Below are 22,060 nucleotides of genomic sequence, written 5' to 3' on the forward strand. Positions count from 1 at the left end.
TGCTGCTCATCTCGTCTCCACGTCTGCCTACCTTGATGCATTTCATCGGTCACAGGGAGCAAAAGACTTCGTCCTTCGACTGCTTGGTGTGGTATACTCAGCTCAAGAGTTGGCGAAGTCGAACTTCTTCGGCGGATTGGTGGTATACAACGGGGCACGAGTGATGAAAGAATCGCTCTACACCAAACTGGCATTCTGCGCCATCCTCATCCAGGCAGACTTTGACTTCCCCGGCTGCTTCGGCTCTCAGATGTTCCAGAATGACCTTCGCAACGCCATCAATGCCAAGTGTCGCAGAGCTCTCTTCAGTCTGAAGAAGTAGGCAATACACTTGCCGACAAACGGCTCTTTTCAGAGCCACCACAAAGTCAAGAAAGAATACCGATGCGTTAAATTGAGAAATCACAATAACATCAAATCACAAGTATCACACATACATTGAAATACTACCACCATCTAACCTTTCTTGTTCTTTTTCTCGCCATCCTCTTCTTACTGTTTCAGCTCCCGTATCTTTTTTCCTTCTACCTGTCTCACAAAATCTCTCTTTCTTTTTTTATCTATATCAATGGTAGCGATCTTAAACGCTTCCCCTTCAAATTGAATTAAATGAAATTGATTAAGTTAACTAAATTTTTAGAGGTTTTTCTTTCGTTGGGAGTTATCTCGGAAAACCCATGTTACTTATTTATAGATCATACTACCTCTAGAAACTTCTGTGCTCTTGATAGGTTTATGAGATATTTTTTCCTGGTCACATTTTGCATAATCTGTATTCTGCCTTGATTACTCGATATCTTAATAATAATATTCTTATTATTGGGGAATTCAACTTGAAATCTTTTTATCGTTCCGTATTCAAAACATGCCATGACAAAATATCAAACCGTAACCAAAATGAAAACATATATATATATATATATTTATTTATTTATTTATTCATTTATTTTTATTTATATATACATATATATATATATATATATATATATATATATATATATATATATATACATACATATATTCCTATATATAACATTACTTCTATCCACTTATAACGTCGGCATATTTATGTATACATTTCCGCCAATAAGTTAATGGATGTTTGTACTTGTATGTTCGGGTAAAATGTAATGGTTATCCTTCCAGCTTAAGTGACGAGTTCCACCTTCAACGTACTTGGACAAAATTTCGTCTAAAACACGATAATATATACAGACCCTAGCGATACTGGAATAACCTCTCTTCAAAATAACTCTCTGCTCGTCTTTACATTCCTTTAAACGTAGATCATAAGAGTCTTTATTGAGTTCATATCGCGCAGACATTGAATTCATTTACGTATATAAAACAAATCTCTTTCTGGGGGGCATTTCACGAAGGAACTTGTCGGATAAAATATCTGACAAGTCAATTATATCCGACAAGTTTTGAGAAATTCTTTAGTCTGATTGGCTGATTTCTCTGAACTTGTCGGACATTTTATCCGACAAGTTCCTTCATGAAATGCCCCCCCCCCCATCATAATAATTAACATTATAATATCGTGTTTACATTTTCTATTTATCACCTGTAGGTATCCGTTACCATGGTAACCATGCACAATACTACACCTTACAATGTATCCCATTGTATTGCTGACATCTCTAGCAACATGTACATTAGCATGTTTTATGGAGTTTTGATGATATCTTCATGAAATAAATGTAAAAACTGCGACAATTCTGTCATTTGAGTACCGCAACAGCGACAAGCGTCACCGACCCTGGTCTAATTTCTAGCCGTTTTTATTTCTCTGAGTTGCAGCTTGTGTATTGTGCAGAAGCCCGCTGTATTGCGCTAAGCCGAGTGAGGGCGCACACCTAGTGATTGCGACAAAAACACGATTCGGGCGTCGCAATCACTGGGTATGCGCTCTCATTCGGCTTGCTGCAATTCGGAGAATTACAGACGAAATTAAAACGGCTAGAAACTACACTACACCGACTCCAGCTTATCGAAGAAAAAGTCTGCGTGCGCTAAGACTACTACACGCCCACTGGGACTGACGCCTGTAGCAGTGCTAATGGTACGTGTAGTAGTCTTGGCACGCGCAGGCTTTTTTTTTTACGTTTGTTCCAACAAATAATGATGAAAAACGGCCTGTGAAAATTCTACTGATACCACAATTTGGAACCACATACTACATGGGGATGTAATGGAGGTCCCATCTACCACCCTGGCTTGTCAATCATTTTCTGCGGGGTGGGTTGAACGAACTCCTTGATTAAGCCACTTACAGGAATAAGCGCCTTGACTACTGAATTTGTAATTAGCAAATCAACTCTCTTTTTCTTCCCCTTCTCTCCCTCCTTCTCTCTCACTCCTTCATTCTGCCACATGGTTGATATCTGTTTTTAAAGCTTTCTAGCGTTGGGTAAAAACCTCGGTCCAATTGGGTGTTTTGGTCCGGACACACTAAGAGTTTTTATTTATTACTATGCATACTAAAGACACATACTGCTACCAAGAAAGGAGAAACAACCAAGTAAGTCGATTAATGATAGATTTCGATCCTTACGGGAATGAAGACATAATTTTAATCATATTACAAAGAAATGTATTATGCAATATTTGCATTTATTCAAGTAGTGTTAATTGAAGATACGCTGCACATTTTCCTGTGGTTTCCCCCCCCCCTTTTTTTTTGGGGGGGGGGGGGTTAGCTCTTAATGTTGGATGCTCAGTTCTGACTTCGCCAGCTAAATATGATCTATCTCAAAACAATTCCAAAACATGTATTATATATCATATACAAGCGTCGCCCACATCAGCTCACCGAACCCCGCAACAAAAGACAGCTAACAATTGTCGTGCCCCGCTGTAGCAGTGAAAAGCGCCCCTCCCTCCCTCCTCCTCCCCCCCCCAAGTTGCGTGCCCGCCCCTCCCGCGTTGGACTCCTCTCGTAGTTAACTGCCTCCCTTCACAGCACAGTATTTTGAAAGTACGTAACACACACATTTGAATATTTACAGAAGGCACGTTCAAAGTTATGTAGAGGTCAGCAGATTTTATCTTGAAAAAAAAAATGCAACTGATTACAGTCTAAGTTTAAGTGATAAAGCAGATTGCGATAGAGGGTCGCAATGCCAAGGCTACAGTAAAATGTTAAATCGTTTGTGGAGCGATGAACGAACGACGCTTCGAGAGGACACAAAAAAGGTGAAAAATACTACAGATGATTTATGAAAATAATGAAAATTGTCTAAAGTGTACTACCGGTATTTTGTACTTTGTTAATGAAATTGTAGAAAGTTGATGTATTTGAAAAAATGGCATACAGACAATATATAAATCAAATCAAATGAGCACGCAGCTCTGGGGGCGCTTTTCACTGCTACACCACAAAGCACATCCGCCGAAGCTGTTCTCTTCCAAGTCCGCATTCATGCTACATGTAAATCAGCATCACACCGCGCACCGCACCTTAGCTTCTAAAGCTGTGATCGTCGGGACCTCAACCACTGAACCTTATCATCTCACGTCATCGAATCCTGTCGAAGATGGATAGACTGCCGCAGATGTTCAAGAATTTGCAAGGATCTACCCACCGCAGACATCAGCTGGGCTACGAAGGGACCAAAGAGGAAGAGACCTCAGGCACATCGTACCTAGGCCAACGGTGAAACGTTCTCGCCCTGGTCGACCTGCTGCCCACGAAGAATCCCGGAGTTCGTGCCTACTGCTACGAAGTTCATCGAGAGCAACGGGTTCAAGGCACATCGACGTCGACGTGAGAGGGTGGATCGTGCGGATCAAGTCTGCCGCAGATAAGAGACCACCTACTGGCCACTGTCCCAGGACTTCGCGACAAGTATCCCAAGCTGGATCCCAGACCGTCGCCAGGAAGATGATGCCCCCAAACAGAGGCGTGCGAGCTGCAGCGTCTTACAAGTCTCTCATCCAGGCACGAGTTCCTCCCAAAGACAACGGACGACGCAAGCACAACGACAACAGTCATTTCTACGCTGCTCGTGTTCGTTACTGCTTGGAGATGGCCGCGAAGTTGGGCAGTCGGGCGCTGGTGTATTCCGCCGACAACAAAAACAAAATTCGTGTTGGCGATGATACACTAGCAGTGGATCGTCGAATAACCATCCGGAGATTCTTTCCCATCAAGGACAGCCCATCATATCTGGACCATGATTTTCCCATTCCAGGCTATTCATTAACTCCCGCTGGGTACCTGGAACTCCTTCCTACCTCCATACCAGCTTTCACCGTCGACACCCTAGGCCGCATTCACTACGTCACCCCTGGTAATGGACGCGCAACCGTCGTGTTGCGCAGCCCACACTCGCCGAACAATGTGGCCTCTCATCTAAACGACTTGGTCCATCACCTCCGGATCCCCGCCCGTGTCGCTGAGGGACGACGCCTGCTGGTGTTACTCGTAGACGGCGGTCCGGACTTCAATCCAAGCCACGGCGTGAACGAACTGCACTACGGGCGGTTCTTCAGAGATATGAATCTGGACTGCTTCATTGTCACCAGCTACTGCCCCGGGGAGTCAGCGCTGAATCCAGTAGAACACTTGTGGGCGCCTTGCACCCAGGCGCTGACCAGCGTGTACTTGCCAGCAACACTCCCTGGCGAAGACAGCCCACCTAGCCGCCAGAGAATTCCTGCAGAGGAACGGAAGAGGAAAGAAGACCTTGTCTTTGACGCAGCGATGGAGGCGGTGAAGGAAGTTCATTGGAGAAACGTTCGCTTCGCCGGCTGCAAGATCTCCGTAGAAGTGGAGCCCAGCGGAGCCCAGCCTCATCCTTATGGCCATGACTTCGATCACATCAAAGAAGTAGTCGGGTCATCTGCGCGCCGCCTCCACAACAGTGACATCATCGACGACTACAGTTTTGTCTCCGGCCACATAGACAAGCGCATCGGGACGACGATATTCACCAAGTGCACGCGCAACTCTTGTCTACACTGCTCAACGAATCCCCCTCTTCTGGCTGCTGCTGACATGGACATTCTCCGAATGTTTCCATCCCCTCTACCGTCTCTCGCTCATCCATCCCACTTCATGACGTTCCTGGAGGCGGTATCGGCACCGAGATGCAGGCCATGTGAGCACCTGCCCCAGTTTGCCGCCAAGGGTCTCGGACGCTGTCCTGTCGTCGGATGCAGATACGTGTTCACGAGTAGAAAGGACGTCGATGATCACAGACGGAAAGTCCATCAACGCTGAATCCATACTGCAGTGAAACTGCAACTCCAACGGCTCTTTTCAGAGCCACCACAAATCCAAGAAAGAATAACTATATGTAATAAAGACACACTCCAACATGCATACACATACATAAACATGCTTGTTTTGATATCAAACTACAGCAACAATGGCAAAAAATATACATATTGTATGTTAACACCATTAAATCAATATCTTTGGTTGAGTAGAATTCCCCTTTGACAGCTGTTTTTACAGGACGACACATATAACAAATATATAACAACATATAAAATATAGGGCCTGCACAATAGATTTATATAATATTATATAAAGTCAAGCGCGATGTCCAAGACAGCTAAATGTTTGTAATTGGATGGTCTGAGATATATATAAGAGTATGAGTATGAAGACAAAGGCCACCATCAGTTGAAGTAAAGGCCGCAAAAGAATAAAAACGTAAACACGATGTTAGAATACAACGATTTGAATCAATGGTGTGGAAAAGAATATAAACTTAATATCAATGCATTTTTGAGCAACAACAATGAGAAAAAATTGATGGAGTTTCACAAAAAGAATACAATAATGTCGACCAATTGAAATCACGTTTGCAACGATTGTAACGTTCAATTTCTATCGACTGCGGTAAAGCCTCCTTTCATATCGCCGTGACTACCATTTGCACAAAAGTCGGAAAGTCAGTCTGTTATTCACAATATAGCAGCGCAAATTCACATTCTCAGCAAGGATTTCACTTTGCTTTCTCTGTATAGTATCGTGTTTGTGTTCTTCTCTGTATTCTTTGTTGGTAATGAAAATTTACGAAGGTTGCAAGCACGTGATTCTTTTTGTTGTGATGTGTACAGACCTTTTTTTTTTTTTTATCATTCCTGGGAGGGAAAAGAAGAGTGAAAGAGGGAGAGAAAGAAATCAAACACAGGACACGACCGTAGTACGCCCAGCATTCATTAGCCGTCCTTCTTACACCAGCATTCATTTTACACCGGGACCAAAAAAAAAAAAATCATCATCCTTGTCCTATCAACATTTAGAAACTCCACCACCATAATCACTCGAGATAAAAATAAATTCCACGAAGTATCAACACTCTTCACAACACAAACATAATCACACAACACATCGAAGCGTCTGGTATTAATCTGCAATAATGCAGTAAAAAAGAAGAGAAATCGCCGTTAAGAAAATGCATGTACTGTGCGAGACAAATAAACGAATAAAGTGTGATTAAACGGAAGATATCGTAACTCAACAAGAGGTGAGAAACGACAGTACATTGTAATAACATTGTAACGCTATTAGTAGCAGCCAAGTTTTCTTACAACTCGTCTACTACTCGTTATCTACCATTGTAGAGACCAATTCTTCGCGCTCGGCCGGGAAAGACAATTTCGTGTTTTGTTGTCGCTGCTGTTTGTTTGTTTCCGAAACCAAGACATCATATACTGAAACATTATTTTTATGTGGTTTTCTGTTTTGTAGTTGACCAAACAGTGAGAACAGGTAACAGAGATTGACAAAAGCCGGATGGACAGCTGAAACAGGTTCTGCAGTCGAATTTGCGTTTGAAAGCTACAGAAAATGTCTCTCCTCCCGCTCTAAAGTTGTACAGGACGGCCTAGTTTCCTTGCTCCTTGATGAAGCTACCATCACCACAAAAGATAAAAAATAACAAAAAGCAAAAAAAAAAAAAAAGCCCTTTCTTCATATACATTAGCGGAAAACACGTATAAAAAAACCCATCCCATCCATTATCGTGATCGGCATTGCGAACCATGTCTCCCAGCGGATAAGCTGTAGCCACACGTTTGCGACGTTGCTCGACGATTGAACAGAGACAGAAATTCGGTGGTACAGTATAATGGCAATTCGTCGGGGCGATATGCGACGTTTGAATATGTTTAATGTAACAATATGTTTAATGCAACAAACCGTTGTCAAGAATAACTCTATTTAATATCTAAAATGGCGCAGTCCATTTTGATACATAATGTATATACTGAAAGTTAACGCAAGAGACGAAAATCACAAAATTATGATTAAAGATTACAGGTAACAGTGTATCGTATAAGACTCGGTAACTTATCATGATAACTCCCATAAGTCGGCTTTCATTGCACACTATTCCGCTGCTATCAAAAAGAAACTAATACAAACATGTAAAAAAGTACAGCTTCAGTATTGCAGTTTCATCAAATCAATGTGCTACATAATGATAAACTGTCCGCATTATTTTCGAGGTGCAGAGAAGCATAATTATTCATGGTGTTAAGCATGAAATAGTATTGGTTGAGATGAGGATTCAGCTATTAGCCTTTTTAGAGATACAACGTACTCTGAAAAGAAAGAAATGTTAAAGAGTATACAATTCTGACAGGAAATCAAAGTTCATTTGCTGAAGATCGGTTCTGAAATGGTAGAGATATCCAGAAACAAAGTGAAACATAGCGATCCTTGCAAAAGGCGGGCACCTATATCTCAGCCATTTGAAATCGCACTTCTCTTTGGGTTTTGGATTCACGATGAGCCCTTCCTTTCATACTAAAAGAAATAATCATTGTCTGATGATGTCAATTACTATCGCAGTATTTCACAGTGGAATGAATATCCCTACTAACTAGTTACATGACACAAACATAATGATGTCTTGAAATTTGTTGTGAAGATGATAGATGAATGTTACAAAGAGATAGGAGGTAGAACATATCCTAACCGCATTCATGCAAGATTAATGATATTGTAGCAATAGTACCCCCCCCCCAAAAAAAAAACGCAATAATCATAATAATAAGAATAACGATAATAATATACAATGATATCAAGGAAGAGCACGGATGCAACTGGGTCCCTTCGCGGTCTTTACACGGATATCCCCAAAAAGTTGACACATTACATTTGCTTTTGCTTTTGATACTTTATTATTTTTGGGCGACATGCTTCCAGAGCTAAGTAATATGTAACAAGCACACCAGAAAATCTACAGCACATTACATACGCATCTGCTTGTCGACATCATAAAGGCATATCTCTTTGTTGCAAAATCTCATTTTGCGGGTACATAATAACATAAACAAAGCGAAACAAACTGAGACAAATCAAAAGACAAAAAAAAAACAAACAAACAAAAAACAGCAGGAAGATGTGTGTGGGTCACTGAAGCTTCTCATGCGATAGAAACCTAATAGAGGAGTCGATTGACTGTACTGATGGGTGAAGATGTGAGCAAATTTCATTGACTTTCTGAGCTTGTATTGGCAAAATACACGAATTTTTCATCCCGGATGGAGCCGATGCTAATACGGTCGTTCCGATGTCTTCACGGAGGCAACACGGAGTAGCCGGTGCCTACAAGGAAGGAATACGGATGCAACACGGAGTAGACGGTGCCGACAAGGAAGAGTTTGTATTGATTTTCATCCGTGATGTCCGGGATGAAAAATTAAAGCCCCTTTTACACTTTCACGGATCGCATCACGGATGACCACGGATCGTCGATCCGGGATCATTCTTACTGTTTCCGGCATGACCGTATTGACTCCGTGAAGTCATCCGGCATTACCCTTGATCATCCGGCATGTCCGCGGAAAAAATTAAGCTTGCTTAATTTTCCTTCCCGGACATCACGGATGAAAATCAATACAAACTCTTCCTTGTTCGCACCGTCTACTCCGTGCTGCCTCCGTATTCCTTCCTCGTAGGCATCGGCTACTCCGTGTTGCCGCCGTACTCATTCTGGGACAATCCGTGAAGACATCGGGACGGCCGTATTAGCATCGGCGCCATCCGGGATGAAATGTTCGTGTATTTTTCCAATACAAGCTCATAAAGTCCGTGAAATTTGCTCACAGGTCATCTTCCCCCATCAGTACAGCCATCAAGCCCTCATACTGTTCGTATAGTGGTCGCCGGAGAAGCTTCAGTGACCCACACATACCTCCTTGCTGTTTTTTCTTCTTTGTGTGTGTTTTGCTTTGTTTATGTCTTGATTTTCCAGAAAAATGAGAGTTTGAACAAAGAGATATGCCTTAATGGTGTCGACAAGCAGAGAAGTATGTACGCTGCTGCAGATTTCTGGTGTGCTTGTTATATTTAGCTCTGGAGGGATGTCGCCCGAGAGTGATAAAGTATCAAAAGCAAAAACAAATGTCATCTGTCAACATTTTAGGTATATCCATGTAATGACCGTGAAGGGACCCAGTTGCATCTGTGCTCTTCCTTGATATCCGTGTTGCCTCCGTATCGTTTCCGCTGTGGTCCGCGTTCATTCCTTGTCTGTCCGTGTAGGCACCGTACTTGTCCGTGTAGCCTCCGTACTTGTCCGTGTAGACATCCAGTTGGGATCGTGCTCACATCGTCATTGAGATGAAAATCGATATTTTGCATGCCGGAACACCACGGACGACGAGCCGTGGTCATCCGTGTAGCAATCCGTGAAAGTGTAAAAGGGGCTTAAGCAAGCTCATTTTTTTTTTTCAGCGGACATGCCGGATCAAAGATAATGTCGGATGACTTCACGAAGTCAACACGGTCATCCCGGAAATAGTACGGATGATCCCGGACCAACGATCCGTGGTCATCCGTAATGCAATCCGTGAAAGTGTAAAAGGGGCTATAGGCGACCAATTCTTCGCACTCTGCCGTGAAAGAGAGTTTCGTGTGTGTGCGTGCGTGTGTGTGTGTGTGTGTGTTCCCGAAACCAAGACATCATCTCCCGAAACATAATGGCAAGTGAAAACATTTGCATAATTTTCTTTTGGTGCTAGTTTCTGGTTGAGGAAAGAGGGCGAGAAAAAAAATCCGCCTTTACAGTAAAGTTAAAAGGCGAACGCAGATGACATTCTATGGTATGTTGACAACATGAAATCAAATCTTTTGTCTTTGTTTTGTTTCTTTTTTAAGAATAACAAACAATAAGAACAGTAAACACGGATCGACAAAAGCGGGATGGACAGCTAAAACAAGTTCGTCAGTCGAATTCCCGTTTGAAAGCTGGACGGAATCTCTCCTCCCGCTCTAAAATTTTACAGGACGACATAAATTTTAACAATTATATTGCAACCGTGACGAAGGCCGACGACCAGTTGAAGTAAATGCCGCAACAAAGTAAAAAGGTAAATCCGGTATTAAAATACACAGATTTGATTCAATGATGTGTTAAAGAACACAGAAATCAATGTATTCTATGCAGCTACATAAATGACAGAAGTTAACGGAGTTTAACAAAGAAAGACAACCAACTGAAATAATCAATGGTAGTCTAGTTCCCGTTTGGAAGTCGGACAAAATCTCTCCACCTGAAGCGTAACAATTATATCGATAACAGTCAAGTTTCCTTACAAGGCGTCGTAGATACCATCAACCATCTTATAGCTACCAATTCTTCGCACTCGGCCCGAAACCAAGACATCATCTCCTGAAACATAATACAAGTGAAAACATTCGCATAATTATCTGTTTGCGCTAGTTTCTGTGTTGCGCAATGTGGGTGGAAAAAAATCCGCCTTTACAGAAAAGTTAAAAGGCGAATGCAGCTGGCATTTTTGTGGTATGTTGACAACATGAAATCGATACCCCTTTTCTAGCATAACAAACCATGAGAACAGTCAGCAAGGATTGACAGCTGAAACAAGTTCTGCGGTCGAATTCCCGTTTGAACGTTGGACAGAATCTCTCCGCCCGCTCTAAAATTTTACAAGACGACATAAATGTACAGTCTGTAACGATTAATACAACCACGCGAAGGCCGACGACCAATTGAAGTAAATGCCGCAACATAATAAATAGGTAAACACGTTGTTAAAATACAAATATTTGATTCAAATGTTGTGTCAAGTAACAAAAAAAAAATCAATGTATTCTACGGCAAAAAATATGACAGAAGTAGTCGGAGTTTGAAACGAACGGCGACTATGAAATAAGTTTTGCAACGATGGTCAAGTTTTCGTTTGTACACCGGACAAAATCTCTCCGCCGTGTTTGCTACGCGTAAAGACAAGATAATACAAATTCAGTGTCTATCGACTGCGGTCAAGGCTCCTTTCACATCGCCGTAACTTATAGAATTTGCACAAAAGACGGAAAGTCGGCCTGTTATTCACAATTATCTATAGCAGCGAGAATACATTTTTTTTTTCTCGTGAACACACAAAACTTCCCATCCCTTATCGTACTCGGCATTGCGAATCACATCACCCAGCGGATTAGCTGTAGCCACGCGTTTTGGACGTTGCTCGACGATGGAACAGAGACTGAATTTCGGTGGTACAGTAATGGTAATTCGTCGGGACGATATGCGACGTTTTAGATCACACGGATAATAGGCTTTATGCTGTGACAAGTAAAGCTTAACAAAACATAAACTTGAACACGAGCGGCGTTGAAACGAAGCCATATAGTCAGGACATTTCCCGACGGTTGAACAATGATTCGTCGGGAACGATATGCGACGTTTTTAACAAAAGAAACGCAAGGCACAATAGAAGCCGAACTTTGAAAATAGCTAGTAAGTAGGGACGAAGAGCGACGATTAGTGAAAGGGAATCCTTTCTCTATCGTCGCTTATCGTCGGGACGAATAAACAAAGGTATGAAAAGAAAGTACGTGTATTCATATGCACGGTTGCTTATTCATATGCACGTGACGCCTGTTCACATGCAAATCATCAAACATGCACAATACGACATCGTCGCGACGAAGATATCTCTCTTTCGGGTTTTTCTGTTGTGCCTTAGAATCATGGTATGCTGATGGTTTCTCTTTTCAGATTTAATCTAAAGCTTTCAGAATCCACTTCAAATTGTTATCAAGATTTACAGGAAAAATTCCTCTGTCCCTTACTTTATTTTGTAAATTAATGCCTATATGAAAAAGTCTCAAAAATTGTAATTTTTCCCTGAAAGTTAGAATGTTATTGAAGACATACACAGCATACCATAATTTCAAGTTGATCTTAAAAACACAACCAAGGTATAATTCTTTTCGAGAAGTACCCCCTCCATCACGGAACTGTCTCATGCTACCAAGCACATGGCAAATATATGAGTTCAAAAATATCATGATCTTACTCGGGAGATGGCTAGTAACTGATCAGTGGGAATTAGTGGGAATGCTGGGGGATGATTGTTCCAATCCATGTGGGATTCATTTAAGAGCAGAGATGCCAACCTTTGGAAGCACAAATCCGGACTCAGCAGCTCCAAAATCCGTATTTTTCCACCAGAATCCGTAATTTCTCCATCTCCCTCTTTTTGCTATTTGAATTAAACTCGTCAACTTATGAGGCCTACAGGCTCTAAACAAAACATTACGACACATGCCGAAGTATCGAGCTGGACACCAGCACGATAGAGAATCCAAACTACGCAATGTTCAGCGTTGATTGATTGCTTTCTCGCAATGCATACATGTGAAGTGCATGTATGTACCTCCAGAAACTTGCTGGGCTGTTTATGGAAGCTTCCACTATCTAGCAGGGGAGGGGGAATGCTTTCATCTTCTCAAGAAAGCTTCTGTGTGAGCGAATGCAAAACTCTCTTCGGTGTTTCCAACTATTGTTTACTATAAAACATAATCATGCGTTGTTTTCAGGCTTTTTCATTTTACTGGATTTTAAACATCAGTATTTTCCGAAGTATTCCAATTTCTTTTACCCTAACTGGAATCGGAAACTCTGCTATAACGATGATCGCAAAAATGCCGCGCTGTGTGTGGTTGCGCCAATGTGCAAACACGTGGTATCACTTTCAAGTTTAAAGGAAAGACCCATGTGCTCCTGCCTAAGAGGTTACTGCAAGTTCGATGGATCGAATGCGCCATAGCTGAGCTGAATGGCTTGTTTACGGTAAACATGGAGTTTACATTAGATACGAAAAAGTCATTACGTCTTTCACGAGGAAAAACATACAAAACAAACAAACAAAAAACACCTACGAACGAATGTTGATAGCCAAAACTTTGAAAAGTAATAAGCAGTTATGATGAGCGTGAACTGAAATTGTCATGATTTTGCTGTCTAACCAGGTGATGACTGCATCTCATTGGACCTAATCGTAGTGAATTTGTCTGGGCATACGAGACCTTTTAAGTATTTCTGTGATTGCATTTTTAATTGACTGATTAATCGATATCCTTTTTTATTGTTCAGGGAACATAAGATATTCGATTAAGAACACTATATTCGGCTGTTTGATGTTTCCTACTATGCGCCAAAAGAAAGGCTATAGAATCACGATATCTTTGCAATGATTCCTTTACTTCAACTAATGAGCTGGTTCTTCGATCGATATTTCCAGGATATTTACACACTGTTTATTCCAGTGCGCGCATTCTTTCGTCTGGCACGCATCTGGGTGTGGCACCTGCTTTTGTGGAAATTTCCACAAGGGAGAGGGGTGGGTGTCAAGTTTCTTCGAGCCGAAGAGACTGCGTTTATTCAGTATTTCACAATCTCTTCGCACTAATTTATTGTCATTCGTGCTTTCCCCTTATTCTTTGCTGATATTGAACATTTAGATTTAACTTTACGAAGGTTGGTAGATCGTGGATCTTTTTGTTGTGAGGTGTATGTAATTTCTTTTTTTATCATTCTTTGGAGGGGAAAGAAGAGTAAGGGGGAAAGAAGAATAAGAGGGAAAGTGAAATAAAACGAACGGCACGTACGCTCAGCATTCACAGTAAGACGTCTTTTTGTACCAGCATAGTTTTCATCATCACCATCAGACATCACTCAGATCATTTTAGCCTTTTCCTATTAACATTAAGAAACATGCATAGTCCCTCGAGATAAACACCGAGGAAAATAAATAAGTATAACAAATACAAAGTATCAACACCTCCCAACAACACAAATATTTAGAAAAGACAACACACGTCGCTTCGATTCGAAAAAGTATTGCAGGAAAGCGGAGAAATCGCCGTTACGAAAATAACAGTGCGAGACACTTGAAAGAATTACGTTTAAATATTTAAAAGCATAAAGGGAACGGATAAAGTGATATAAAATGGAAGAAATCGTACCAAACGACGTGTGAGAAACAACAGAAATAGAACGATAAGTTCTGTAGTAAGATTAGGTCCTAGCAAAAGTTTGCAGCACCGAAAGCTACGCGAAAATTAAATTTAATACACATTGGAAACTCGGTATTACATAAACGATACAAAACAAGGGAAATTAATTCATTTTGACCTGAAAATAGTTTGTTATAAGTATTCTGTTATATGAGATCTCCTTTTATACGCCTAGAAATACATCGAGTTTCCACGATATTCGGGAAAGAAAGTTCGAACGCTTTTCACCTGCACATACTGCAGTACACATCATCAATACAAGAACAGAAACTCACCTCTTCCTTGCAGAAAAATGATGCAATAACGTTACAAAAAACATACACAACACTCTAAAAATCATTTCGTACTTGGGAGGCAAGGGACAAGTGGATGAAGAAGAAGAGAAAAAGAAGCAGACATTGCACAACGGAACGCTTTCTACCCCGCCTCAAAACGAAATAGGGTACTGTAGTGGCAGCTGGCTACAGTGTGTAGCTACTGCAGTATACTCACACTCCCCAGCCGGCCACACATGGGGATACCATGGCGATCCATGTAAACATCCAGGGTCCGTAGGCGGCAGGGATTCACGCGCGCGAAGTTCTGTTCGGTGTACACAGTACGCAAGCAGTGAATTGCGTGTGCGCACACTTTTCTAGAATGGAAGCTACGAACACACACACGTCGAGTACACAGACACAGACACACACAAATGCGGGCAACCAGGCAACGCGGGCCGGCTGGAGAATGAAACATGTACAGTGTGTAGTCTGCTAGTATATTGCAATTGCAGGGATGATAACTTTGATAACTTCGGGCATCAGGGCTCGCTGCGCCGGGGCCGCTCGCGCTTCCGGCCCGGGGGCGCGCCGGGGAGAGGCGGGGAAGCCTACCGCATGGATGTAGCGCTTGCTGCATAGGCGATAGGGCATTATCGGAATTTCCAAAAACCGTAATTTTTAGGCGACATTCCGTACTCCCGTAATCGTGATCATTTCCCGTAACAATTACAGGAAATCCGTAATAGTTGGCATCTCTGTAAGAGTATATTACTGTATGTATTCATTGTTGTGTGAAAATCATTTGCTTCAGAATGGTCTCATATTCAAGTAATGTGCAGTTTAATGTTTCCAGGTTAGCATGCCTGTACAGTGGATATTCCTCATGTGATGCAAAAGAGGGAGTATCAGGGTGTCGATAATAAAATCAGCAGTGTAGTGAGAGCGTTTCCTGAGTTTCTTATTTGTGAAAAATGACTACAAGAGAAGATACGTTCCTCCCGCAATTCTCCAAGAGCCTCCAATGCCCCGAGACGAGATTCTTTTTGCAAGTCGACAGGGAACAGACAAGATGGTAATCCAACTGTGTGAAACAGTCTAGCGGTACATGTATCTCCCCTTTCCACGGTCAACTTCATGTGCCATCGAACAACGCAAAATATCAATCTGGTGCAAGGTGTGAGTAGTGCGTGTGCTGATGGGGTCACAGGCTCCTTTGTTCTACTCAAAGAGGCACCTGAATGGGGTCAGTTAATGAAAAAATCTCCTGATCTCAGTCTTTAGTGCTATGCACATATTTTTTAGACGAATTTTATAGCAAAATATATGCACACTACATTAGAAAAAAGACAAATAATGCTGCACAACACAATTTTCAAACAGAAGAAAAAGCTGATATCTATACAAGAAACTCTAATCTTTCTATCAAAGCCAATTAGCACAACACAAATAAACATGAATTTAGGCCAAGAATACAGGCACATTGTCTATACACTTTGGGAACCTGGTATACCAGGTTCCTTGACGCATGGTTTAAACTGTTGCTAAATTTTCTATTTCAATATGAAATATTTAGCTCCAAAACTTTCAGAATTTTCCAATGCAGATGAGCTTCTACTCTAATGAGAGAAGATCCTTATAGATTTCTTAATTTGCGGGGGACTTTTGGACCCCAGGGCCAGGGGTTTTGTTATGGTGCCCATCTGAACAGATTAAGATCGTAATACCCAATGGATGCTACCTGCCAACTTTGGCTAAAAATCTGTCACGGGGTTTAAAGAATAAGCTGAAAATGTAAAACGTTTACGCATGATGCGCAACACACTACGCAAGACAGACACCGCTCGATGAATGATCGCAATAGCTCACTTAAGCCTTTGGCTCGCATGAACTACAATTATAATTGCTGCAGAAACTGACCAAGGACTAGCAAGGAAGATTAAGATAGGAGTGATGTTTTGTAAGATGGTTATATGATGAAAAAAAGGAACACAAGAGTAAAATAAAAAGTTTATAAAACAAAGTTTTGTACATATTCAAAGCGGAAATTCCATTTTTATGAAGGCAGTGCCTGCAAGGAAGAGGCGGAGATAGAGCGTCACCGTTTCTCAGAACCATCACAATCACCTTGCTTTTCTTTCACTGCTGTAAAGCCTTCTCACGGGAGAAGGGACTGCGGGGGGTCCCCCAATCAAACTCAGCTGGGTTGATTGGTGGGATGCACGCCTTGCTCCCTGCTTGCAGCGGTGGCCCTCCCTCCCAAAGGGCTGGTATCTGACCAGCCTGTCAGGCTACCATTCACCAATTGGCTGAAACACCCTCATGCGTACTTGTGACGTCATGTGTCTGGGAGTTGTAAGTTTTCTGCGCTTGTTTCGTGTGCGTGCAAACGTGCGTGAGTGCTTGTGTGAGCATGCGTGTACATGATGGCGTGTGTACGAGAGAGAGAGAGAGAGAGAGAGACAGTTAGAGTGAGAGGGATCGAGATGGGGGAGCTACATGTAAGGTTGGAAGGAGCTACATGTAAGGTTGGAAGGAGGATGGCTTCACGCAGACGGTTGACGTCCCTGTGATCTGTCAGCTCGGCCAGATAATCAGCATCAGATTTTTGCCGCATTGCTTTGTTGATGATTAGATTAAACATGATTTTCTATGACACATCACATTCATGAAATGATTATAGTTCACATATGGAGGCATACCCACTTCTATTATTGGATAGATAACATTCAGAGGAAAAAGGAATGTGGCTGTTTAAAAAATATACTGAGTTCGTTCGTGAAGACTATAAACTTGCAATCTTGGTTGTGGTAGCTAGCTGAAATGCGTGCAGTTATGATGCACAAAGCCTCCAGTTACTCTTCCCTTTTCCGGTTGATGAAAACTCTTTTAAAAAATGTAATTGTCACATTTTTTTGGCCCTCTAGAACATTTTTTTTCTTAACTCTTTATATGCCACGTTCGCACACCCGACTCAATTGATGGCGTGCCAACTTCACACATTCAGCTCAAACGCACAAACCCGCCCACAACCGATCGATAAATCGCCAAGTGCTGCAGTACAATGAAAGGGTTTCTCGCGATTCCATTATTATCACATGTAGCTTGCATTTTATGTGGTGACTGACTATCAAGGGGTGTTCCCTACTGGAACTACCAGTTCATTCTAAATTTCCATCACTGTTTTGTGTGCAAGACTCATGCCACCCATACAATGTAGTTATCGGTAATTAGAAATAAAAGCGATAATAGTTTTGTCGTAAAATTTACATCAGAGCAAAACTTGATGTTTTCTCTATAATTTTGTTCATTATAATGTCCAGAGTAACAGAAATCTATGAAAGTGGCATAGATTTTTTTTAAAAGAAGAAGAAAAATGACTTCGTTGCTATATATATATCTCAGAATAACATGGCACACAGGGGGTTTATGACATGGCACATTAAAAGTTAAAAAGTTGTGACTCACCATCTATTTTCAGGAGTAATGTCAAGCCTTGTATATATTAAAACAAGAAATGTTAAGAAACTAGAAATGTCGCTATGGCGACTGGTGTATGCCTCCGCCATAATGCATGGTTCTCCTAATAGGTCTATAGTACAATGTCTTGACAATGTGAGATGACAGTTTCACACAATTGGCAAAATATTAAAATGACAGGTTTGCCACAAATGTGCTGAATGTTCACTTTCCTAGAACTAGGTTCAATTGGATGAATGATTAAAACGTCAGAGTGCAGGTATTGGGGGAACTGATGATTTTTACTTGACTTTTGACCCTTTTATAAGTTTATGCATTGAGTAATTTTCAAGGTATTGAGAAAAAGTATAATTTCAGTATCAAATGGTAAAATAGTATTATCTAAACCTGGCCTTTGACCTTTGACCTCACAGTTCCAAAGAGAATCACTGTTAGGTAGAACATGCATAAATATGTAAGTTTCATGATAATACCTTGAGTTATTTTTGAGATATGGAGGAAGAAGAGCAATTTAGCACTTTCACTTGACCTTTGACTTTTTGACCTTTGACCTTTTGGCAAGAAACTTCCCACAGAATATATATTGGGTTATACATGCATACACCAAGTTTTAAAAAAAATCCTTCAGGCATTGCATAAAAACAAGGAAAGTAGTGATATTTTGAGGAGTTGACCTTGACCTTTGATCCCTGACCTTTGACCCATGACCCCCAACTTCCCTAGATAATCACTGCCCATCGGTACATGCATATATACTAAGTTCCATGAAGATACCTTGAACCATTTGCGAGATATGGAGAAAAACATTAAATTTCAACCTTTTTTTCACAAAATAACCTGTGACCTTTGACCTTTGACCCTGTGACTCTAAAATCCAAACAAAGTATCATCCCCCCAGGACATACCCTCATACCAAGTTTGATACAAAACCACCTCACGGTTCTTGAGATATCGACAAAAACAAAACGGGACGGACGTACGGACGGACGGATGGACGCACAACCTTACGGTGATATACTTGTGTGTCTACCCCTTTGTTCTCCCTTTTGTTAAAATAGACACACAAGCAAAAATTTTAGCCACACAAGCCTGACGGAATAAAGGCCATCTATTGTGCACTATTGTTCTCCTAGCCACACAAGCATACTCTCGTTAGCACGGACGGACGGACGGACGCTACGACGGACGGACGGACGGACGGACGCTACGACGGACGGACGGACGGACGGACGGACGGACTGACGGACAACCTGAAAACATAATGCCTCCGGCCACTTTGTTGGCGGAGGCATAAAAAATGTCTTGTACGGCCACCAAAATGTGACTATTACATTTCTTTTAAATGCTTTTATAATCCAAAAACGAGAAGAAGAACTCAAAGCCCATTTCTTCATAACTGTACGCATTTCATTTAGCTACACGTGTACCACAATCGGGATTGCAAGATAGTCTTCGCGGCTGAACTCATTCTATTTTGTAAACAGCCACATTCCTTTTTCCTCTGAATGTTATCTATTCAATAATAGAAGTACGTATACCCCTTTAAGTGAAATGTAATTATTTCATGAATGTGACATATCATAGAAAATCATGCTCATGTCTCAGTTCAATATCAAATAAGTTAGACTTTGAGTTTATACAGTATGTGACATTTAAAGCTCTTTATCATATCTGCAAAATTTCACTATCAAGATTTATTACCATTTTATTGCTTTTTCAATTTATATCATTTTCTAATGTTTTAATTCCTTAAGGGGGTATCTCACTGAGCGGCGAACGTTTGCGAACGTAGCGAATTTGGGAATTCGACAGGGTTCGTAAACGGTTGCAAAAGGTTCGTTAACATTCGCAGGAAAGTTCGCAAACGGTTTTTATTGTCGCAAACAGTTTTTCTTGTCGCAAAGAAATTTTGAACATGTTCAAAATTTCTTTGCGAACCTTTGCGAATTTGTATTTTCGCTAACAGTTGCAAACATTCGCAAACATTCGCAAAACACTCGTAAGAATTCGCAAACGGTCGTAATACGGTGTCTCAAACATTTTTATATGATTCGCCACTGCTAGCGAACAAGTAACCACATGGTTCCTATATAAAAGCTTCTGAAACAGACAAGGTTCCACTCTAAGAAAGTTCTTGAAGCTCTTGACATCTCCATCATGATTGTAATTGCTTCAAAAGCTTTTCATATTGACTAAAGTCTGTCCTCTGCAACAAGCACTCTCTGGCTCTCTTTCTTTTCTTCTTCCTTTCTTGTTTTTCTTTATTTTATTTCTCTTATGCTGCACATTTAATAGCTGTAGCAGCAGCCTGACAAAGCAGCTCTTCAAGGATAGCAACACCTTGAGCCTCTTCTTGGCAGAAATTTATTTCCATATCCTGGAAATCCATCTTGAACGGTTGTCACAAGAGATCTGAATTCAGTGGAAGGTTTTATGTCGTTTTATGGGTCTTACTATGCACAATCGCCTGGTACTTTTCTAGGTCCAAGAACATTCGCAAAATTGTCGCAAAGGATTTGCAAGCAGTTGCTAATATTTGCAAAACTGTCGCTAACATTTGCAAAATTGTCGCTAACATTTGCTAACATTCGCTAATAGTCGCCACCTGTGTTCGCAAACACTTTCGCAAACATTCGCTAAAGTGTTGCTAATTGTCGCTAAACATCGCTAAAAGTCGCTAACTGTCGCTAATGGCAGAAGCGAACTTTGATTTTTCGCAAACATTCGTCAGAAAAGTTGGCAAATCTCAAATTCGCTACGTTCGCAAACGTTCGCCGCTCAGTGAGATACCAGCTTTCCTTTCCCTTCCTTAATCTCAATAGTCACGGTACATGGTGTCATACCTGTCATTTTTCACATAATTGTCATGCTTTATTGCATAATCTTGGTGTTGTGTTGAATCATTTTATGTCATTTACAGTCAAACCTGTCTATAGCGGCCACCCAAGGGAGACAAAAAGAGTGGCCGTTATAGACAGGTGGCTGCTATAGACAGGTTATCCAACTTTGTGTGCATTGCCTACATGTGCAGGTACCATCATTGAATACATCTATAAGTACCATACTTACATGTATGTGTATAACGTATGCACATGTGTGTTTCATGCATTGGGCAATGCTGGTTATCACCTGTTGCACAGTAGCATCACGTGTACAGTGTATGGTGCATTATTATGACTGAATAAGTGATGAATGCAGCGTTGACGATCACTGAATGTTGCCCGTGAATGACTGGCACGGCTACAAAGCAGGAAAACATGCTGAATTATCAGCTCGGCTACGGCTCCATCAGGTATTTGGCTGCTATAGACAGGTTAAAGTCTACTGCGGGAAAAAAAATTGTGGCCGCTGGCCGCGTTAGGCCACTGGCCGCGTTAGACAGGTGGCCGCTATACACAGGGGCTATACACAGGGTCTTTAACAGGGGTTTTTTCTCTCAGGGGGATTTTTCAGTGGCTATAGACAGGTGGCCGCTAAGGCAGGTTTGACTGTCTTTGTTTAATTTTCTCAGAAAATATTCTTTCAGGTCTATCAAATTTTGTAGTCGAGCCACCAAATACTGTAATTTGATGATTTTGGTAGTCTGAAAGAAAAAGTTGATGTTGAGTATTGATATATATTTATGTATACTTCCTTTTTCCATCCCTGCTTCGCCTCCCATCTCTCCTGCTTTCTCTCATATGCACACAAGTATGTACGCGCACATGTTCAAAAAAACATTATTTTGCTCATGCTCGCACGCACACAAAATAACCACAGAAAACTTACAACTCCAGACAAATAACGTCACAAGTACGCACAAGGGTGTTTCATCCAATGGGTGAACGGCAACCCACCACGCTGGTCCGATATAAGTCCTTGGGGATGGAGGGCCATCACTGTAAGCAAGGAGAAATCATATGCTTATCCCGCAAAACAAGCTCTGAGTCTGATCTTTTAAGCTTTGGGATAATCTCTTGATCATATAAGGCAGCTAGTCTGTATCCACAAACTCCTTTTAAAAAAGAGAAAAACTCTGAAAACATACTCA

At 41.4% G+C, this 22,060-nt stretch overlaps 2 pseudogenes; one reads left to right on the forward strand and one right to left on the reverse strand.

Annotated features, from left to right (window-relative positions):
• The window catches only part of LOC139717280 (sushi domain-containing protein 4-like), a 460,844-nt pseudogene that overhangs the window by 284,557 nt on the left and 154,227 nt on the right, over window positions 1-22,060 (reverse strand).
• LOC139717326 (uncharacterized) lies at window positions 2,477-4,647 on the forward strand (annotated as a pseudogene).

Source organism: Diadema antillarum, unplaced genomic scaffold (genome assembly GCF_040938485.1).
Source record: "Diadema antillarum isolate AM-2024a unplaced genomic scaffold, OU_Dant_1.0 scf00000074, whole genome shotgun sequence".
Classification (NCBI taxonomy): domain Eukaryota; kingdom Metazoa; phylum Echinodermata; class Echinoidea; order Diadematoida; family Diadematidae; genus Diadema; species Diadema antillarum.